Source organism: Ambystoma mexicanum, chromosome 14 (genome assembly GCF_040938575.1).
Source record: "Ambystoma mexicanum isolate Mex_15411 chromosome 14, UKY_AmexF1_1, whole genome shotgun sequence".
NCBI classification, from domain to species: domain Eukaryota; kingdom Metazoa; phylum Chordata; class Amphibia; order Caudata; family Ambystomatidae; genus Ambystoma; species Ambystoma mexicanum.
In genome coordinates this window covers 571,010,412-571,031,675 of record NC_090940.1, presented here as the reverse complement: position 1 = coordinate 571,031,675, position 21,264 = coordinate 571,010,412, and positions in this window count along the sequence as shown.

Genomic DNA, 21,264 nt, shown 5'->3' with positions numbered 1-21,264 from the left:
ACCCCTCTACCTGTTTTTATTGCCGAGCCACGTGCAGCAAGATCCAACATTGTTGGCAGAAGGGCACTATACAAGACCACGTACCTTAATTTAACTTTGATTATTCATCAGTTTGTTGGGAAAAGATTAGAGTACTTGTGTGCCTTAAAGTTATAACCCATGTATTCTCTCCTATATGAATAATATAGTTGCCATCTAATGCCATATACTAACTAATAAGAAAGTCAATGGCCCTGTGCTTGGCAACCCTCTGTAATGTCTGTTCTAGGAGCACTGCATGAACAAAATAAAGCGTTTCCAGCTTGTTATTCTTCTTCCAATTAGAGTCCTACTCTCCCATGTCTGTCGTATAATATAAGCCAAAGTGCTCCCCCACCCCCCCACCCCCTGGCTGCCACTAGCACGCAAGCACTGCTGGAGGCATGCAGACACCCCACCAGTGCAGGGCATGATCCACGCAAAGAAGCCAGTCCATTCTGCTGTTCAGCGAGCTGTTCTTCCTACAGATTCTTAAAAAAAAAAAAAAAATTATCACAGCATTCTTTGAGGAATACATCAGTCTAATGAACCTTTAAATCTCTTTCTAAACCTCATTAATCATAATTTACTAGCATGAATTCCAAACTAGTAGTTGTCTTTTATGATTACATGAATAACTGTCGATTCTTTTACCGAAAAGAACATCATGGCTCACAAAGAGATAGGCTGGAAGGGGCCTGTTCAGTTGTGGCTATTAGGTGGCGCTAATGCGCACACCTGCCAGCTGAATTTGCAATTGCATTGCAGCACACAAAAGAGGGGGATGGGCTAGGAGGAGGGACACAAAGCATGTAGGTTGTTTTTTTGGTTTTTACATACCCTTTGACTGTCCATGGCCATCCTAATCTCTATGGCCATCCCCACCAAACTGCTGCCCAAAACACATCCCTTAGCATCTCTTTGAGCTTGCTTTATCAAGAAGTAACATCAGACTTTGTGCTCAGAAGTGCCTGACAGTGTTGTTTCAAGGTAGTCATCTGAGAGATATTGGCTTGATTGGATCGTTAAACACACTACTGGTGTAATAAAACTTTCTTAAGCAGGTGTGCCCTCAGCCACTTGATTTATAAGCACTAGGTGTATTCAACACTGAAGACCTGTTAAAGCAAGCATTGGGAAACCAACTGTTGTAGTTTGTGTATAGGAATTAGATAGACATTTTCCAGGCTCTGCTATTGTATGCCCAGGTGCTCACACCATGTTGCAGCTGCTACCAGTAATGGCTAGTTAGCACCATTACGGCAATGCCTGGCAACGGGCGATCGCACGTCTATACAAAAGACACAACTATTGGCATTGACAATGCTTGCTTTGTGTTTGCGATAATGACGGCAGATAAAGACAGACAATAGCATAAGCTGTTCTCCTCCCTTAAAATGGCGGGGCATGATGTGATGTCAGTTGGACCTATACAAGAGGCTGACAAATCCATCTGTATGACCAGGTCACGAGGATTAATTTCCCATGAGGCTCTCTGAGTGTCACCACAAATCAGCAATTCACACCAAGTGATACTGATCTTTGCTGACAGGCTCCTGCACTGTGTAGACTTTAAGAAAAAGGGTGATACAACTATTCATGAGTATCCAAGTGAGATGTTGGTCAGTAAGCCAATCTTCACCACCCTTTTATTAAGAGCAGAAGCTGCAGAACGTGATCGGGGAGGTTTGGAACCAGGGCTGGACTGCCCCACCGGGATACCGGGACATCCCCCGGTAGGCCTCTGGCCGTAGGGCCTCTTTGCGGCGGAGGGATACACATGCAGGAAATCGCATGATTCCGCCTCTACCTGGGTTGTTTGTGTTGAATTTGCTGCCGAGGCAGGCGCTGCACTTTTTTTTTTCTTCACAGCAGGCCTGGGCCCGCCTGCGCATGAGGGCCTCCTGGGCTGGGGACCGGGAACGCACGTGCCCTGCACAGTGTACAGGTTGCTAGAGAGGTCAGCAGGGCAGCAGCCGCCCGGACTGCGTGAGGGCTTCGACTGGCAGTGGATTCTTTGATCATGTCGTCTAAGATAAGCTGAACAACATATCACTGTATCGTATGAAGGAACATTTGCTATGGCAATGAATACGTTCCTACTGACGGCGCCCTTCAAGTGTCAGTTGAAAATCATTTTGATCATAAAAACTGTCTCTCTGCTTCACTTGAACATATTATGGAACGAATATTGAAATGCAAAATTAGGAAATAAGACATGTAGACAGACACCTCTTTTGTAAAATGTATGCTTAGCGTTCATGGACCTGCAGGGTGACCTGATTTTATTTCTTTAAATGCGCTTTACGGTTTAAACAGAAGTCGCAATTTGCCCACATCTGCACAGGCCAGGGTGCATCTGGGCTTGAACTGGAAGGCCCACTTCTCACAGACTGCTTTTGGTTTTCTTTCCTACGTGGGTTTTTCTGACTCTACACTGTACTCGTTAGCTGTTTATCCACCTCTGTAGACTTGCTTCTTTCGATAGATCCTCTTTTCATACTGCTTTTATAAAAGGTTGTCACCTTCTCCCACTGAGCACCGCCATTTACCCAGAGATTTAATTCTGCACTTGACATGTTTGGGTTGGTGTGGTGTTCCACAGGCGAAACAACAGCCTTGATAAGTGGGAGAACCGAGGCCCAGTGAGAAGGGCTCCCTGTGTGTTGTGGAACGAATGGAAGCCATCTTGGTGCTACGTGGCATTTTAAAAACTTCATATCAAAACAGAGCCCTGCATACTATACAATAAAATACAATGTCACATGTATGCCATGACATTCCACACCACACACAAACCCTCCAAGGTGGCACCACTCTACTTAACACCACAACATACACCTTACCCCATCAAACCAAACATTACCACACTACCCAATAAGATAACATACATAACACAACTTCACTTAGCCACCTCACATGGCAGAAAGTGCATGGACTAATAGAAACATTGGTAGAAAAAAACTAAAAAACTCACTGAACAAGCCCCTCTGGGTGTAAAAATTTACCTGTTGCTATGTTCTAGTGTACCATCAGAAGTGTGTTTCTAATGATAAAGCATATTGGCTCAGGCCTATCCTGGGTATCTAATAGTTTTTCCTAAACATATGGATGCCAGCTCGTGTTTCCCTTTCCACAACAAAATGTACGCCCCTCAACATTGATAGTGAAAAGCCTCATTGCTGCACTTTCGTAATTTGTAGGCCTTGTTGGATATTTCTTTAATAACAGTGGAGTCTGCTCAGTGGAGTCATAATTTCTAGTAAGGAGGGGGAAGGAGAAATAAAATGGAAAACCCCAACGCGCTGCCACTTGTGCAAAGAATATGCCAGAGCGTGATCTTTTCTGTGCTTCTCCTTGCTTGAAAAATGCTAACCCAGATTGACCCAAAACACTGGATCCCCTTTTTGTTTGCAGTTCCTTGTTGTGGGCTTCTAGGGTTTGAGTGCATGCTCTGCACACAGTTTGGCGGCTTAGGTGGCTTGGGGTCATACGCCTTGCATGTGAGCAGACCCGGGGAGGGGGGATCTGAGCCAGTTGGAAACTCCAGATGAAAGGAGAATAATGGTTTCTACTGGATCCAGTTGTTGCTATGTGTGTTAAATATCTATTAGGAAAGCTCTGATTGATGTGAGTTGTATCTTGGAAAATTCCAATGGGTGTTTAATTGAGCTTTTGGTATTTATTTGGTATTTTTTATTTAAGCAGTAAAATTGTCCTTGCTTTCTCTGCTGGGCAATCATAGACAAGTGTCCAATCGATTCAGGAAGAAAAAAAAACATTTGTAACTGGAATTTACACCAAGGAAAATGGCCTTTTACCATGACCCCCCAGGCCTTGATGTGGATGCGGAAAAGGCACATTTCCAGGAAGTGCTAATTTCCCATTGCAAAGGCCCGGGGACTCATTTGTGCAGCAATGTGCCCCCTAAAATAGACAGCAGCTGCACTGCATCACTTTGGTGCCACCCACATTCTAGTAAGCTTACTCCATCACCCTCTAACGCGGCACACATTGATCGAATACTTGTCAATGTGCGTTCAACTTTTTACAGATTCGTTTAGGAAGATGCCCTGCCCCCTATCACAACCAGTTGTAACCCTCATGCAATACACGAGTCAAGGTCAGGAGCGGAGTTGTTGCCAGTGCATAGATGGTACATACACTAAGGGCCCGATTCATGGAATTTTTTGCACGGTTCAAAGTGAGTTTGCACTGCTGAAAACTGACTTTGCACTGTCGACACAAACCCTGATTCATGGAACTGTGCAAAGTGTATTTTTGCAGTGCAAAGTCAGTGCAAAGTTCCTTTTGTACTGCAAACATGACTTTGCACTGACTTTGCACTGCAAAATACACTTTGCACAGTTCCATGTATCAGTGTTTGTGTCGGCAGTGCAAAGTCAGTTTTCAGCAGTGCAAACTCACCTTGAACCGTGCAAAAAATTCCATGAATCGGTCCCATAATGTTCATCCTCTCAATTCCAAATGTTAGGGTCTGCCCACCCTCTCCTACCTGCCTTGGAAGATGGCGAACATGTCACTTTACTTAGTGTACGAAGTGTATGGGGGCCAATATGGCATTTTATGTGGCTTCCCAATGACGGTTTATGCATTTTATGCAGTTTATGCATTTTTTCGTATTTTTCTCTATACATGTCGAAACAGACCCTTTGAGGTACACATTAGCGCATTATCTGGTTCCCCACATATAGAGCGGGTCAGTTACAAGCGTGGAACCCAGTGGTGAAAGTGAGCCAAAATAACAAAGAAGTGGAGCGATGGTCCTCTGCCCGCCCCCTTGCATACCCTGCCCCTTTTTCTTGTACTCGGCCGCTTGTGCACACGAATAACGGCTTGCAATCCGCCCGTGTGCTTCTCGGTGCACTGCTATCCCCGCCCCAGACTCATTTCTCAATCTGTCTACGGCTCTATCTCTCTCCATCCATCCTGAGATGCCAATCCTTTTCTTTAGCTCGATCATAGCCATTCCCCAATCCACCCATAAATCTGCCCATCCCTTCATATCTTCCTCCTTCCCACCATTCATTCATCCATCCATCCACCCGGCAATCTATCTCTCTGTGCATGCATCCATCTAAGTCCATCCACCCCTTCCATCTCTTACTCCATCCATTCCTCCTAGGTATGCAATGGGGCTAAAATGTCGGGGTTGGGGAGGGCTGACCCTTCAAATGCTGTAGGATCGGCTAACTTCAGAGATTGCCAGGGAGGGTCACACTTACTTTTGTGGGGGCATCTAACTTCTTTACACATTCTAATGAGACTATTCTGTTGCAGCTTCAATGTTACAATCATTAAACTCTTTCCAGGTCTGAAAGCACCCACTTAAGAACAGCTGTGAGAATGAGCTGTCTGCTGCCCCCCACCCTTCTTATCACTCCCCGAACATGCAAGTACTAACACTGGTAGGAATGCAAGTGCTAACAATGAAATGCTTTACATTGGTAATTACTGGGCCTTTGTTAACCCTTTACTGTCTGTGTTTGTTCTTATACTGCCACAGCTCTGTAGATCAGCCAAGTCAAGCCAACATAACCCAAAACTTCAGGGGTGGGGAGGAGTTGAAGACCAATCTACCCAATGGTCATTCTGCTGCTGATTCCACCATCCCTCCTCACATCCATCGATTGCTCCTCGATCCGTCCATCCACTCATCCCTCCCTCCATCCATTCCCCCACCAATCTATCTCTCCATGCATGCATCCATCTAAGTCCATCCACCCTTCCACCTCTCCCTCCATCCCTCACTACACCCATCCATCCATGAATCTATCCATCTGCCCCTGCCAGGGGGTGGATTGGCCCATAGGGAACTCTGGAGATTTCCCGGTAGACCTCGGCACTCTGGCCCTCTTTTGTGTGGTATTTCCAAATGTTCCCATAGGAAAAGGGTTGGGTTTTCTGAAAATGTGTAATATGGGGCCACTTTGAAAATTATTTACAGGGCCTCTTTTGGCTCCCAGTCCACCCCTGTTTGGAACGGTTAGTTTCGGGTCTGGCTGGGTAAGGCCAGAGTCAGTCGCATGTGAAGCGTGCATGCCTCACACATCCACCCCCCTGACATTGCACAACTGTCCAGTCCATGGCAGGCCGGAAAGATGGGAATGCCCAGAATCTCTGAGTGCTTTCGTAGGCTGTTATTTTTGGTGGCTGACCAAAGGAGTTCATTTTTCATTGTTATCTGAGACAAACTACCTCGCCAGTAGAAAGAGCTAAAGCCTGCTAGATGTGCATGTGAGAAAGCCTCTACTGTGCACTTATGCTGTTGTCAGTTGTTACATGCCATACCCATACCTCTCGCTTAACACTCAAACTTCTTAAAGGTTCAAGAGGTTTGTTGATATGATTGGTTATTTATAACGTGCTGAATACCCAGTGGTTTGTAAGCGCGGACTCGGGAATGGAACCTGTGTTGCTCAGCGTCGTCTTGTTTCCAAGGTGAGCACATTGCCCCTGAGCTATCCTCCCGAGACTGCGCAATACATTCCCTGGTAATTGAATTAATAAGAGTTTGATTGAATACTTTTACCCAGGACTAGCTGTGAGTTCTCTCTGCTATTCCAGAAATGTCTGGTATTTAAAGCATGAACTTCAAGTCAATTATTATATCTGGCTCAAGTTATAGCCTGGTTATGGTCAGGCTTGGGACAAGGTGGCCATGGGAGATGGTGATTTTGGGGAGTGCAGATTTAATTCGAAGCTCCATCAATGAATAGTTTGAAAGACCTGTCCTCCTGGATTCCTTAGGGTGTCATACAGTTTAGCACTCCCATCATCCTGCAATGCCAATAAAATGGATTCCCTTAAAGATTCACTAAGGTGTGACATCATAGCTTTTCATAAAGAGCATGGATACACTACTACATGTGATCTGCCTGAATAACAAATCATTTGTCTTTCTGGAATTCTATACAATAATTGCTAGACTCAATAAAGGTTTACTTCAGGCACACTTCAGGGGTGAGTCGCTGATTTAGTCTGTTGTTAAACACCTCAACTCAGCCTTTCATCCTTCTGAGGTTGATAAATGAGTACCAACACAGGTTGGGTGATATTGCATGTATATTTGTTCTATATAAAGCGCTTTAGTGTAAGTGCTACATAAGAACATATCATTATCATTTGGCCTTGGACGTCTGCTTGTATTCACATTAACTTGGTAATATGGACCTATACACAGTCATATTAACGATACATATGGCGATCCATTCTTGTATGAAATGTATATCATATTTTAGTGGTATTGTAACCATATTTTTCGTAGTGTATTTGGGAACAATGCTATGTGATGCCCCTTCCTGTTTCGTCAAGAGGTGAAAGGTTGTGGTCCGTCGCTTCCAGTGATCTCACTTCGGGGTTGGGCCAAATGACATCACTTCCTGTGATGTCATCAGAGGTCAAGGGTCGTGTGGTGTCACTTCCGCTACCCCTGGCATGTTGATGAAATGACGTCCCTGGGTGTAAATGAGCAGTTCCAATCCCTCAGCATGTGGAAATCACGTTGTAAGTAATGTTTGCATCCTTGGACACGTCTGCCAGTGGAAGCCATTATAAACAATAGCCGTGTCGAAATGTCATGTCTTCGAAGTGTAGAGTCATGGTAGGGGATTATTAATTCCATAATGCACTTGTTAGGCTTCAAGTTTCCTCTACCTGCCCAAAATCTCCAGAGGCACATGAACAGCAGAGGGACCCTGCACGCTGCGAGCAGCCATTCTGACAGTTTGGCAAAGCCGCTGCTCCCGTGCTGTCAAACGCCGCTGTGCCCTTGTCAGCACGGGAGCCCCGGCTCCGGCACACTGCCACAATCAAGGGCCCCTCGGCGACAGGGGAGCTTTGCAGGGTGGACGTGGGGTGGTAAACCTGAGGGCGGAGGGGATATCCGGTTGGACGCCAGGCTCACTTATTTTCGTTTTAATCATGGGGGGGGATTCCGGAAAATAGGGACGATGGAGCCGTGGAACAATGCTAGTCCGTTCATATTTTGGTTTTCAGGGGGTGGGGACTAGCAAAGGGGAAGTATGGGAGGGTGACACGGCAGTAGGCATACTTTGGTCCAGTTGGGTGCTGCAGAGAGCAGAGAGAGGAAGCACAAAATAGAGGTTGGGGAGGGCAGCAACATAACATGTACTTTTCTTCCTGTTTATTGTTTAAGGCGAGCAAGGGACAGGATTTTGTTTTATATTGCATACAGTCCCCAATTGCTCCCCTTTTCACCCGCCAACATGCTGGACAATAGGGACAGCACAGGGGTTGCAATAGGAATGCAGTTTGGGGAGCCATGCATAACTTAAACATCCCAATGGGTAGATACCAACTGCGAGAAGCACTCTACCTCAAGGCTCTCTGTGACATTATGGACAATTCAAGCCTCACTCCGGTTGTCTAGCAGAACCCCTTGGGTAAGCAGGTGACAGCTGCACAGCTATAATGCTATATAACGTAAAACAGGAGTGTACACAATCTACATGAAAGCATGTGAGTGACATCGCTGCTGGAAATTATTACACTTTTGACATTGCATGGCCTGATGACAGAATCAGCAGAAAGTGTCAAAGGCAGCTCCCTAAACATCATATCAACTGTCATTCAACCACTTTATACATTTAGAGCTAATTTTCTCTAACAATGTATGCTCTTTAATTGAAAAGAAAAATGTATTGCTGAAGGGTTAACCAGTGCACTGCTGGAGAACAGGTGCTCCGAAATCTACCTGCATGTTACAACTTACATAAAATCACACCACTGTTGATGCAAGTCTTATAAAAAAAAAAAAACTGCTAGCAACTCACTAGAATTGCATATTGGGGTGAGTTGATTCCTAAAGTACTGATTTTTCATCAAATTCACGGGTGGATAATGTCTTTCGCCTGAGGGAGCAGAAACTCAAGTATTTATTTACAAGGGGGGTTGTGGGGTGTTAACATGAGGTAACGGGAAATAAGGCTCCCGACTAAAAAGAAAATTGCAAGTTACCTGCTAATTCGCTGTCCTTACAATTCCTCTTTTTTATTGAATTGGGTTAAAAACTAAACCTTTTACAAATGGCTAGGCATAAACTATCTTCATTATGTATACTAAACAGAGGTAAACAAAACACATTCATACTGTCATATTATCTACTAATTAATACAATTTAAATACTGCAAAAAGAATCTATAAAAGCAGGAACATAGAATAGATAAGCACACACTTAAAACGCATAGGGATATGCCTCTTAGTTTGACACGCGTGTTAATTAAGTCAACAGACCGCCAGCTTTGTGCAAATCAAGTTTGCCCAGCAAAATGCTTAGCCGGAGTATTTCTGTTTCTATAAATGACAATGTGCAAAAAGTGAAAAGTGCAGAAAAGTGAAATGCATAAGACTGTCCACCTCTTTGGGATTATTACAAAAGAGCACGGCCGTTGGCAACTGATTGCAGATGCATAGCATGTCTTTAGCGTGGAACAGATTGAATCTAAACCTAATGAAGAAGTTACACAATTCCCATGGGGGAGCTTTGTCAAATAGGTTGCCCCTGACCCCACATCCTTCTTCCCTATTTCACCCCAGGTGGTCTGATAAGGATGGGCTGATAAGGGGTAAATTTGAAGGGCCGGGCATGTTTCAGTCCAGTGTCTCTGCATCATGGCTAATTTGACCCTGTTTGCATTTTGTACCAGGACATTGTTAGTTATATACAGGTCCACAATCAATTCCACACATTTCTTTACACAGGCATTGACCATAGTTCCAGTAGTTTCAGAAGCTGTAACCAACAAATCAAGATAAAGTGAGTTGATAGGAGGGTCTAAAAGTTTCTGTAGAAAAGCCATTTTTTTTACATGCAGCCCTATTCTTCAGAGATTGGAGACCCAGCTCAGAACGTTTTACAGCCACTGGTACACAATTTGGTAGAGAAAATGTTTTCCTAAAGATAAGAGCCCCGAAATACCCCAATTTCCCAATCACCTGAGGCGGTATTGTATTCAGGCCACATGTTAATTTAGGGATGACTTTACCCGCATAGAACTTGATAGGTGGGGAGAATTTCCCAAATTGCCTAATTATTTTTAAAATGTAGGCTGAAAGCATTCCTGCTTTTCTTTTAAGGTAAGACATGATAAACCAAACCCTTTATCGGGACGTGCAGTTAACGGGCAGCCCAAGTAGAGAAGGTTTTTCATCATTTCCAGTTTGACATTACCTATTGTCCATGTACATTTGTGTTTTTTATTCATTCCTGAAAATCTTACAATTTTTGTCTTAGATGGATTCATTTTTAGGAAATGCTGACCCATAGAGGCGGTGAAGGGAGTGATCAGGCGCTGCAAGACGATGTGTGTGCTGTCAAGGGAGGATAGCTCAGGGGCAACGTGCTTGCCTTGGAAGCAAGACAATACAGAGCACCACAGGTTAGATCCCTGGGTCTGCACTAAGAAACCTCTGGGTATTAAGTGCGTTATAAATAACCTATCATATCAAGTAAAAGGAAATCGTCGGCATAAACCAGCCAAACGATTTTATGTTGTCCTAACTTTGGAGAGACGAAAGCTGCTTTCTCATGCTCTTCTCATATGTCCAAAATGTACAGGTAAGAAAGACAAGGGTTTAGGCCCGTCTCAGTGGGGATTCTGTTCGAGAGGTTAGCAGAGTTTTCAGTGTGACTTAGATATATGTCTGGGTGTGCAGGTAAAGAATGATGTTAAGAAGACCACTGGCATTCCCCACCTTGCTAATGTACCCCACAAGAGATGCCTGTCCACCACATCAAGTGAGGATGACAGTCCTAGGGGCGCCATGTAAAATGGGGCTGAGTGCTACCGCAGGCCTTATCTTGTAAGCAGTTTATAATAAACCTATGTAGGCCTGTACCTATGATTTTTCAGAACCCTGTTTGATATTTATTTAGTAGACCAATACCGGAAGTCCACTTATCCAGCTCTTTTAGTATAAGGGGCGCAAAGATCTTACTATTGGCATCAAAAAGTGTGATAGGTTTGTCATTTTTTGGTTCTGTTTAATTCCCTTCTTAGTTTCTGCTATGCAACACCTATATGCCTAAACTATTGCCAGAGAGTACACACAGGGAGAAATAACACATCAACAGGGACACAGAGGAATGAGATATGAGGAGGGACACCCAGTCTTTAGGTGTTCTTTGGTTATGAGCCCACCCACTGACTGCCCATGACCATGCTAATCCCTATGGCCATTCCCTCCCAATCCTGCCTTTGCCCGCCCAAAACACCTCTTCGTGGGAACTCTTCGAGCTCGCTTGAATCAAGCCTCACCAGCAGACTTTGCAGTCAAAGTGCCTGCCAGGGTTTTGTCGAAGCAGTCGTCTGAGAGTTAATGACTTAATTGGAGTTTTAAAGACGCTGCTGGTGCAATACAAACCTCTTACAAGGCCTGCCTTCAGCCTCTCGATTTATAAGCCCGCTGCGTGTCCTTCACTGAAGTCCTGATAAAAAAAACCAAACGAGCCAGGGCTGGACATGCATAGGCTGTATGGAATGGAGGTTCCACAGGGAAGCTCAGCCTCCATCGTCCTCACCACCATTCGTCGGGCCATTCTTGCGCGTTGTGCAAGCGAGAGTAGTGGGGTATTTGAAAATGATGGCCCACAATAAAAAGGCATTAAACTGGTGTAGTTTTAGGAATTGAAATGCAAAAGTGCAGTTGAAAACTGGTAAGCGTGTTTTTTCGAGCACCAGCAGCTTCGGTTGGTGAGGGTTTTTTTTTTTTAAATCCCAAGAACACAAATCTGATCACAACATCCATGTATCATAAGAAAAAGGTAAGAGTGAAATCAGTGAGGCCTTGGTAAAGCACGTCTGTTAGGGGCAGCAGCTGTGGGGTGCATAGATCATAATGCACGTTGAATGAGTGATTTCCCTGGTTTTAGCTTTAAGGTTGGATTGCTTAATGAGTTCCACGGTTGCACTTTATTCATTTCCCAGCATATTTGATACCCCACTCCAAACAGCTAAATGAAGGGTGGAACATGTCTGTGGTTATTGAACAGTTTTTGGAAAGGTCTGTCTTTTGCCAACAGTGCACATTTAAAGTGCACCAGCCTTCAATTTGTGGGGACTGCTGTTTCTTTAGGGCACATGTGCACACCTTCAGCTTCATCCTGTGGAAAAACCTAGATGTAGCAATAGCAAGGATGTTAAAACTGTAGCTTCGCACAGGACGGGTTTACTGACCTCTGCATGGCAACACAGAGAAAGGCAGCCAGTAAGGAAGCGTTGACCCCTCAAGTTACCACTTAAGAAAAACTATTAAGCGTTCTGGTCAAATTCAAAACAGGTCCCCACAAAGAGAAAAGTCCTGTTCTAACTGAATAGCTTGAAAGGCCCTGGCGCCAGGCCTGATTCTGAATCCCCTTATTAATCCGTTTTATAATCTCCAGACTCTGATTTCCAGACTCTGGCAATTTATGATGCACTGGCCCAGAATCACTAGGCTTTCTCTGGGTCAGTGTCATGCCCTTTTATCATCATGCGAGGAACCTCACCAGACTGGCTGCTTGGTGACTCAGCATAACTGATTTCTGGAAGTATTTCTAGTTTTTGGAGTACAGTAGTGCATGTTGCTGTTCCAGCACAGTCTCTGTGTAGGGCTGGGCAGAGCCCTTCTATAAAACCTACCCTTACCTCCTTTACTCTTCCCTGCACTGAGCAACAGGAGGCCTGGTGCTGGGGGGCACGCAGAGCACAAAATTGTGTTAGTTCCGCATTCTAGTCATCTGAAATGTGTGCACATTACGTTTAATGCAGGCTGCAGTTTGACATTCGCACCACAACCGCGCTGCCAGGAACCTTCCTCATTTCAAGTAATTGTTGGCATTCGTTTAGTGGCTTATGTGTTTTGTTCACAAGGGTACATGTAGAGAGTAGGGTGTGTCTATGTAGGACAGGCAGACTGGATGCTCCACTTCAAGAGCTTCTTATATAGAATCAACTTGACTGTTTTATCTTTCTATGGCCTAACATTTTAGGCATGCCAAAATACTCCCTTTTGATGCTATTGTTGTCTAGAGTTTCCCTACTGCTGTCAGAATATGTTATTAGATAACATGTTCATGGAAAGAGCTTCAAGCTTGAGTCCTCAAACGTGTAAGTGCTGCAACTAACTAACAAATGTAATGGTACTCAGTTTATCAACCTCAGAAGGATGAAGGGCTGAAGAGGTGCTGCAAAGATTTGAAAGTTCAGGCAGGCACTTGGCAGCGTTGAACATTTAACTCACTGGGCTACACACTTACTGCAGATAAAAAGAAACATTTATCATATTTGCCCCGCACCCTCTCCTGACCCCTATTCCCTCCAGTCCCTTTTCAATACAAAATATAACATTAATATTATTGAATGTATAAGAAGTGTGCCATGACATATGTACCCTGCTTCTAAACACTGTAATAAAAAGTGAACTAATAGGTGTTATATTGATAAGACATGTAATCCCCACTGTTAAGGCATTACCAAAAGTTGTGGGCATGCAAATGTAGGGAGAAATGTCTAAATGTTAGCATCAATAATTCCATACAAAGGCTCAGAATGATGATATAGTCTTAAATCAGTGTTGTCAATGCTGATTTAAGTGTGACTTCTGTGATTCTTACTCAATTTCAAACATGCCACTTACAAAATCATATCCCAGGCAGTTTCTTTGCTTCCATGAGATATGCACTATTCCAATTACTTTAGGCTATTAGGTGGCACTTGCACGTCCTATAAGCTGAAACTATTGCGTTAAGGTACAGATATGGAGACATGCATATGAGGAGGGAGTCACAGCTTGTAGGTGTTTTTTGGTTATGTGCCCACCCATTTACTGCCCATGGCCATGCTAATCCCTGTGGCCATTCCCACACCGTTTCTGCCCTTCCCAGCCCAAAAAAACTCCTCATGGGTACTCTGTCTGGTCACGTTAATCAAGCTTTACCATCAAACTTTTCACTTGAAGTGCCTGACAGTGTTTTTACAAAGCAGTCTTCTGAGAGTTAATGAACGCATAGGGTTGTAAATGAGCTACTGGTGTAATAAAAATGTCACAACCAGGTCTGCCTTCAGCCACTCGATTAATAAGCACTATGCATGTCCTTCACTGAAGTCCTGTTAAAAAAAGCATTGGCAAAGCCAACAGTTTTGTCTTTTATATACGTATAAGGCATATGCCCGGCAGAGCTACTAAATGCCCAGGTACTTGCACCATTTTGCTCATGCTACCATCAATGTCCAGCTAATACCACTATGGCAGTGCACTGCAAGTGGCTTTTCTACTCCTACTCAAAAGCCCAAACTGTTGGTATTGCCAATTCTTGTTTAAATATCGGGATGACATATGTGGATTTCCATGTCAAAGGTACCCTATGCAGTTCTACAATAGATTTAAATAATGTATCTAAGATGGGGGGCGCCAGATTTCACAATAACGAAAAACATGTTTGAGAATAAATTAGGACCCCTGGTTCTGAACCTACTGGCTTTTTTGATGATATATTCTATATCCTCTAGTTCAAAATTCAAGCACCACTCATTGTCCGAATTATCGCTGCAAACTCATCGGACTTTCTTTTTTGCCCCATAAAGTTCACTGAAGAAGGCTACCCAGACGTGTCCCATTGTTGGGTCAGTTTGGCAGTCAACTTGCCTTTTCTCTAAAGAGTTTATGGCAGACCAAACATTGGTTTCAGATTGATGCTGCAACTGTACCACGCCTGGCTTCCGCATGTCTTTGGAAGACCAAATGAAAATACTGGCTAGACCATCTTTTGGATTTTTGTTCGTCTTTGTTCAACAGACTCTTTAAAACATGGTGGTCTTGAATCTTGTAAATATCTTCAATATTTTTTCTTGAGTGTACACTTCTCCATCAAAGACATGAGGGTGTTTTGTCCTCGTACCAGACTTTCTCTTGGGCAAGAAGATTGGTTTTAGCCTGTCTTGCAGCACTACAATGAACTGCTCTGGTGTAAAAGCACTCAACTTCCATTCCAACGTTGTGGCAATAAACGTCCATCTGATCTGTTCATTGTAGCGCGCCACATTACAGTAATTCCATTTTATGCACATTTTCCCACAGTTAACTGTTATTGAGGTTGGACTCCTGACCAACATACATATCAAAAATAAGAAATGACCATATTATGATCACACAGGGTATCCCGAACTCTGGCCACTTATCATAGAGCTCCGACGAGACATACATCTAATCGAGAGTAGAGGAAGACCCATCTATGTGCCAAGTATGTCTCATGGAAAAATCATCAGAGAAACTCCCATTAGGCATATGAAGGTCCCAGGATTCAAATGTGTGACTCGACAACCTTGCATTTTCTCCATCAAGTATTGTACAACAGGTTGGTTAATGTTGTCGACATCATGTTGGTCATGCAAATTCTGTATACAAGAGGACTACAGAACACCAGCCACTACCATCAGTCCTACCTTACCCCTCAATATTCCTCCAAAACGGTTGCTATCTTATCTAACAGAACAATGACCTCACCGTGACCAGGCTGCCAATATATATTCGGAACTAAGAACTCAACAGTGACATTTTCAAAAGTCTGACTTATTTATTTATTTATTTAAAATGTATAAAGCGCACAAATAGCCCGAGGGCATCGGGGCGCTGTTACAAGACGACGACTTAGTTACATGAAGCATACTTAAAGTGACATAGAATGACTGACAAGAGCGCCCCTCCCAATCTCAAAATGCTTTACCAGTATTAGACCAACGTCATTCTTAATAGCAGTGATTAGTCTGCAGGATGGACGTCCGGCTAGCCTTTTAGAGCCAACTTGAAAGCTATGTGATAACCGTCCAAAGAAGGGCAAGTCATATGACAGGTTTCTTGTAATAATATTGGGGCTTGGGAGGTCCAGGTGCCAAATAACGCTACATTAGTCAATAATTGCATGTATCCACATGAACTCCATGAAATGACTTTTAACTGCCTGCAGTCTTCATGGTGGAGCTTTTCAGCTCTGATGCCAGAAAGGATCAGTCAGTGTCCATTGTTCATCTTTTCCTTCTTGGTTTAGAGAAGCCAGCAACTCTGGGACCATCCTATGTTCCCCTAAACGTGATTATTAGTTATTTCATAGTCTCTAAATCAGAGGCAACCATGTTGTCAAAAAGCTTTTGGGGCAACTAAGGGTAGACTTCACATAAGGGACCAGATCATATCCTAGTTGTCTATTCAGTCTGTTTATCTCATTGATTACTAAGTCATAAACAATATTAGATGGAATATCCAGTGTTACACAGCCATTTCTGACAGGGTGCATAGATTCTACAAATTGAATATCTTTTGATGAAATTAGCCTTAAGCTGCGGATTTCAAAGAAAAGAGCCAACACATTTGACCTATTCAAAAGAATGGATTGATCCGCTTCGAAGAGAAGGTTCTAGAGATGTATGTGGGGCATGGGGCTCCTCTAGAGGTGGCGTTATGACAACCCCCACCATTGCGTACTGTCTCATCGCTGGCTCCATTTTTATTAAATAGCTGTAGAGGTCCTGAAATGGCATGGCCCCTCGAAGTATAAGGCTCAAACGTTCGACTGATCTGGTCGTTTTGGTGGAAAAGGACGTTCCATGACACTGGACCAAGCTCTCTGTTTTGAGAATTGGAAAAAGTGTAATGGATGGTCTGTAATGCTATGATCATTTCACAGTTTATTACAATATGCATCCTCTCAAAGGGTGCATCGCCAGTCGAAGTCCCTTTAGGTTGAGTTTGTGTGTCCTCGTTTGTCTTCATTCGCCACCAATACTTTTTTGGGTTCGGATTTCCTTTTGGACTTCCGTGTGGTCTTATCATTATCCAACTGTACATCGCTGGTATTGGGAAGCTCTGTAACAGAGAAAGCCTCTTTACCTCTTAGGGTACGCAGGAACTTCCAGGAAGATGTCTTTTTGGTTCCTTTTGCTTTTTGCTTTCTACTCTTCTTTTGTTGAGATGTTTCGCTGATTTTGATTGTTTAACTGTCCGGCCATTTTGGGTTGGAAGTTCCTTTATTCCTCCTAATTCTGGAGAACCCTCTTGAACAGCTGTCACTCCCTCAATGGTGTGTAGGGCATCAGTTCGTACCTTGTATTCGAGAGAAACCTCCTCTGCAGGTAGAGGATCCACCGTACATTCCACACTCCGGTTAGCCTCCGTCCCCATCACAAAACCATCACGGTCTGACTGCACCTTTCGCTTTTGAGGGGTGCTATGCAGTTTACATTGGCACGATTTCCAACTCCTAACTTTATTTGTCTCCTAATTATCCAGCCGAGATACCATGGCTTTTAAGAGTGCAATGTGTGTCTTAGCCTCGTTGCTGATATTGCCATTCGCGCCTTGAAACACTTGTGTATGGGCGCGACATAAATAAAATATCATAAATAAAACATCATATCAAATCATAAAAATGGACAAAACAGGACCGGACCAGGTGTAATGATGTAAGGGAGGTAGGTCCATTGTCCTCCAGCATATTCGATTTATAAGTAGTCCTGCAAACCCTGGTAGTAGTTATGAAGAAGTCCAAGGTGGAGGATACAGGGGGATTTTTCAAAGTCCTTAAAGATAGGAGGAGTTTCAAAAATGGTGAATTGTGAGGATCATTTGTGTTTGCGTCATTCATTATCCCACTCCTCCGTTGCATTTTATGGGAATTACGAATGATCTCAATAGGACTCTGGGGCCTGGTATCAGGTTGCTCCAAAGCGTGAATGTTCACAAGACAAGCAACCGCGGGAACCTCAAATGATCTGAAAATAGTACGGCTGGCCCCTATATATGTAGGCTGGAAGTAGTCCTTACGTTTGCAAAAGGTTTCCCTGAGTTGTCCATCCGGCGGGCTAGAGTCAACGGGAGGAGTGTCGCCATGGCTAGGTTCAGACGCTCCTTCCTGCTGCCATAGCACAAAGCTCGGAGAGTTCAGGGCCACTCTTTTTGTTACCAAATTTCTTTCTGCTGCGTAAGTCATACATCAATGTAGACGAAGAAGGTTTAATTAAACCCACTAGGGACTTACCTACATTCGTGTCCTCCCAAGTCTGAACAAATGCTGCAAAATTGCCCACTCTCCTTGCACTCTGTGACGTGCCTCGCACTGTCTCACAGAATATCAGTGGTTCAGGTCTCACAGTTAAAATCGTCTCATGGAACAACATCTCCCAAGAGAATGCAGGCCACCACACAACTGCACAGTCTCCTTGCACCCCGTGACGTGCTCTGAGCTGTCTCACAGAATATCAGTGGTTCAGGTCTCACACTGAAAATCATCCCATGGAACAACAACTCCTAATAGAATGCAGGCCTGCGCACAACTGCACACTCCCCTTGCACTCCGCAACATGCTATGCGGTGTCTCGCAGGATGTCAGCAGTTCAAATCTGATGCTGGAAATTGGACCAGGGGAAACAACTCCTCCAAGAATGCAGGCCGCAGCACAACTGCACACTCTCCTTGCACTCCACTACATGCTCTGCACTGTCTTGCAGGATATCAGCAGTTCAAATCTCATACTGGAAATTGGACCAGGGGAAACAACTCCTCAGAGAATGCAGGCTGCCGCACAACTGCACACTCTCCTTGCACTCCACGACATGCTCCGCGATGTCTGGCGGGATATCAGCAGTTTGGGTCTAAGGCTGGAAATCCTTCCAGGGAAAACAACTCCCCAGAGAATGTAGGCCGCAGCAAAAATGCACACTCTCCTTGCACTCCTTACAATTCCTCTGATCCCTCCCTGTCCTCTAACCCTACTATTTCATCTTCCCTATCTTGACAGTAATAGTCACTGCACAGTCACCAGAGAATCAGCACACTTTGTTTTGGGCATGAATTCCAGGGATTGTGCATATAATTCAAGTATATAGTGTAGAAACCGGGCAACTTTTGTATATCCTTGGGAGTCATTATTGTTGACCATTTGAACTGCCCGGCCTACAAATGCAAACGGAAGACATGTCACACATACAGGTGAAGTAGTCACAGCATCCTGGTTCTTATTCTTCATGTTGTGACTTACACTGTCTTTGTTTTTCTCCTAGATATGTCAGGAACGTCAGTTGCCATCAAACAAAGAAGGTAGAGCCGAGATGTTTTGATCATGTGTCCCGAGTCACCATCAGCTTTGTAATCCCACATACCTTTCAGCACCTAGAAGTGATTACATCAAGCATCTCTTGCTTTACTAGCTCTGACGCCTGCTTTGAGGTCTTCTGCTCTGCTTCTTGGGTTACAGTATCTCTAAGGGCTTCATTACACGGACGGAGGTAAAAACCGGCACCGCCTTGGTGGAAAGGGGAATTACCGCCCTATTCCAAGGTTGTTGGGGTGGTAATTCCCCCTTCCCCAATTGCCCTTCCCCATTCCCATTTTTGCCCCATAGGGCATAATGGGAATGGGGAAGGTGCTAATTACGGCATCGCAAATTGCGGTACCGTAATTAGCTCCCTGGTCCCTTTGCGGGTTGGTTTTTAACGCTTGCAAAAAGCAGGCGAATTCTCCAACCTGCAAAGGGACCTCTTAGTAAGCAAATTCTCCAACCTGCAAAGGGACCTCGTAGTAAGGCGGTAAGGGTTTACCAGTACCAGTAAAATACCGGTACCGGTAAACCCTTACCACCTACCGTGTAATGAGGCCCTAAGTCTTCGTGTAGGATATTGGATGATTTTGGGGGTGGAGGGTGGTGGGTGCTGGGACAGTGTTGCCATCACAGGAGGTTGATTCACCCATCGAGGTTGTCACAATACCACCACAATACGCTTGTGAGAAACTAGGACGCATACGTTGTAACTTTGTGCAACCCGCGTTGGCAGACAATTATGAGCACAATAAGGTGGGCTCATGGAGAATTCATGAAGTTACGGAGTTGCCGTTTTTTTCCCTATCCTCGCATAGCTTCTCAAAGTAGACAGCTCCCTACCAATGAAGAGTGGTCATCTCTGCATTATTTAACCATGGGGCCACAATTATTACAACATGTGTTGCGGTGTCCAAAATGGCTGACTTCTGGTTGGTACTAGAATGTTTTTCTAAAATAATTCCTTTTTTTATGGCAGTGTTTTCTTTTCTTTTATTAAGCGCATTTGTTTAAAATAAAGCCTTTTGCACTATACAACAGGCAATCAATTTATCATAAAGCACAACATTAAACAAGAAAGCATAATCTATATTAACATTAATAACATATCAAGATAATAAGACTTAGGGGCTCTAAGGGTATGATATGATATGATATGGCATTTATAGCACACCTATACTCAAGTGTTTCAAGGCACGACGAGGCAAGGGAGGGGGAACAAAGGGAGGACAGACAACGATCCTACTAGGCCAGGTGTCATTCAGATCGCACAAGTGCGTGGCATGGTGGGAAGGACAGTGCAGTACACGGGAATAGATAATAGCAATAAGTGAGGTAACGGCCAGCAAGTGGCAAGTGCAGACATCAGGGCTCAAGGGTATTAGCATACTTGATCGCAAACCAAATTGACCTTTTCAATTTGACCACATTGTTTTGTTCGTTTTTTCGGGGAATGTCGGTCAATTTAAATTATATATGTGGGGTCGCGTAAGGGAATAGGTTAAGGTGGGGGTATTGGGGGGGTCTCCCCCTGCATTTTCCAACAAAAAAAAAACCAACAAGTTGGTAGACGTTATGTGGTGCTTGGTGCATGAGTGTGCATGGGGTGAGTTGTGTGCAATTGGTTTAGTTTCCTGTTGGGTGTTGTGCAGTGTCTGCATTTTGCGGTGTTTTTTGGTTTCCCTGGGATGGAGGTGTGTGTGATTTGCGCAGTGCTTGCAGATTCACACTGGAATCACACACCATGTTGAACCCTCATGCAACTAACTCTACCCATAGACCCAGACACTACACAACATCCCAGCACAAACCTTCAACCTGTGGACTATTGCTGCAATGACTTGACAGCTTGATGCTGTCATTTATTTGTCACAATGACTGCAATGTATGCTATGTTTCAGACTACCGCCGCCTACCGGAAGCCAAGTCAGATGCAGCAATGCTCTTCTGGACGGCTCTCATTGCTACAAGGTCATGCTCTAGTTCATACAAAACGCGTTCCCATTGCATTTATTTAATTCCAATTCATAAGCTTTGGTACAAATATTAATTAGAAATGACTTCATCATGCAAACAAACATTACCGAAAGGAAATTATTTATAGACAATGTATTCATTCATATGCTAATGTTTGTAGA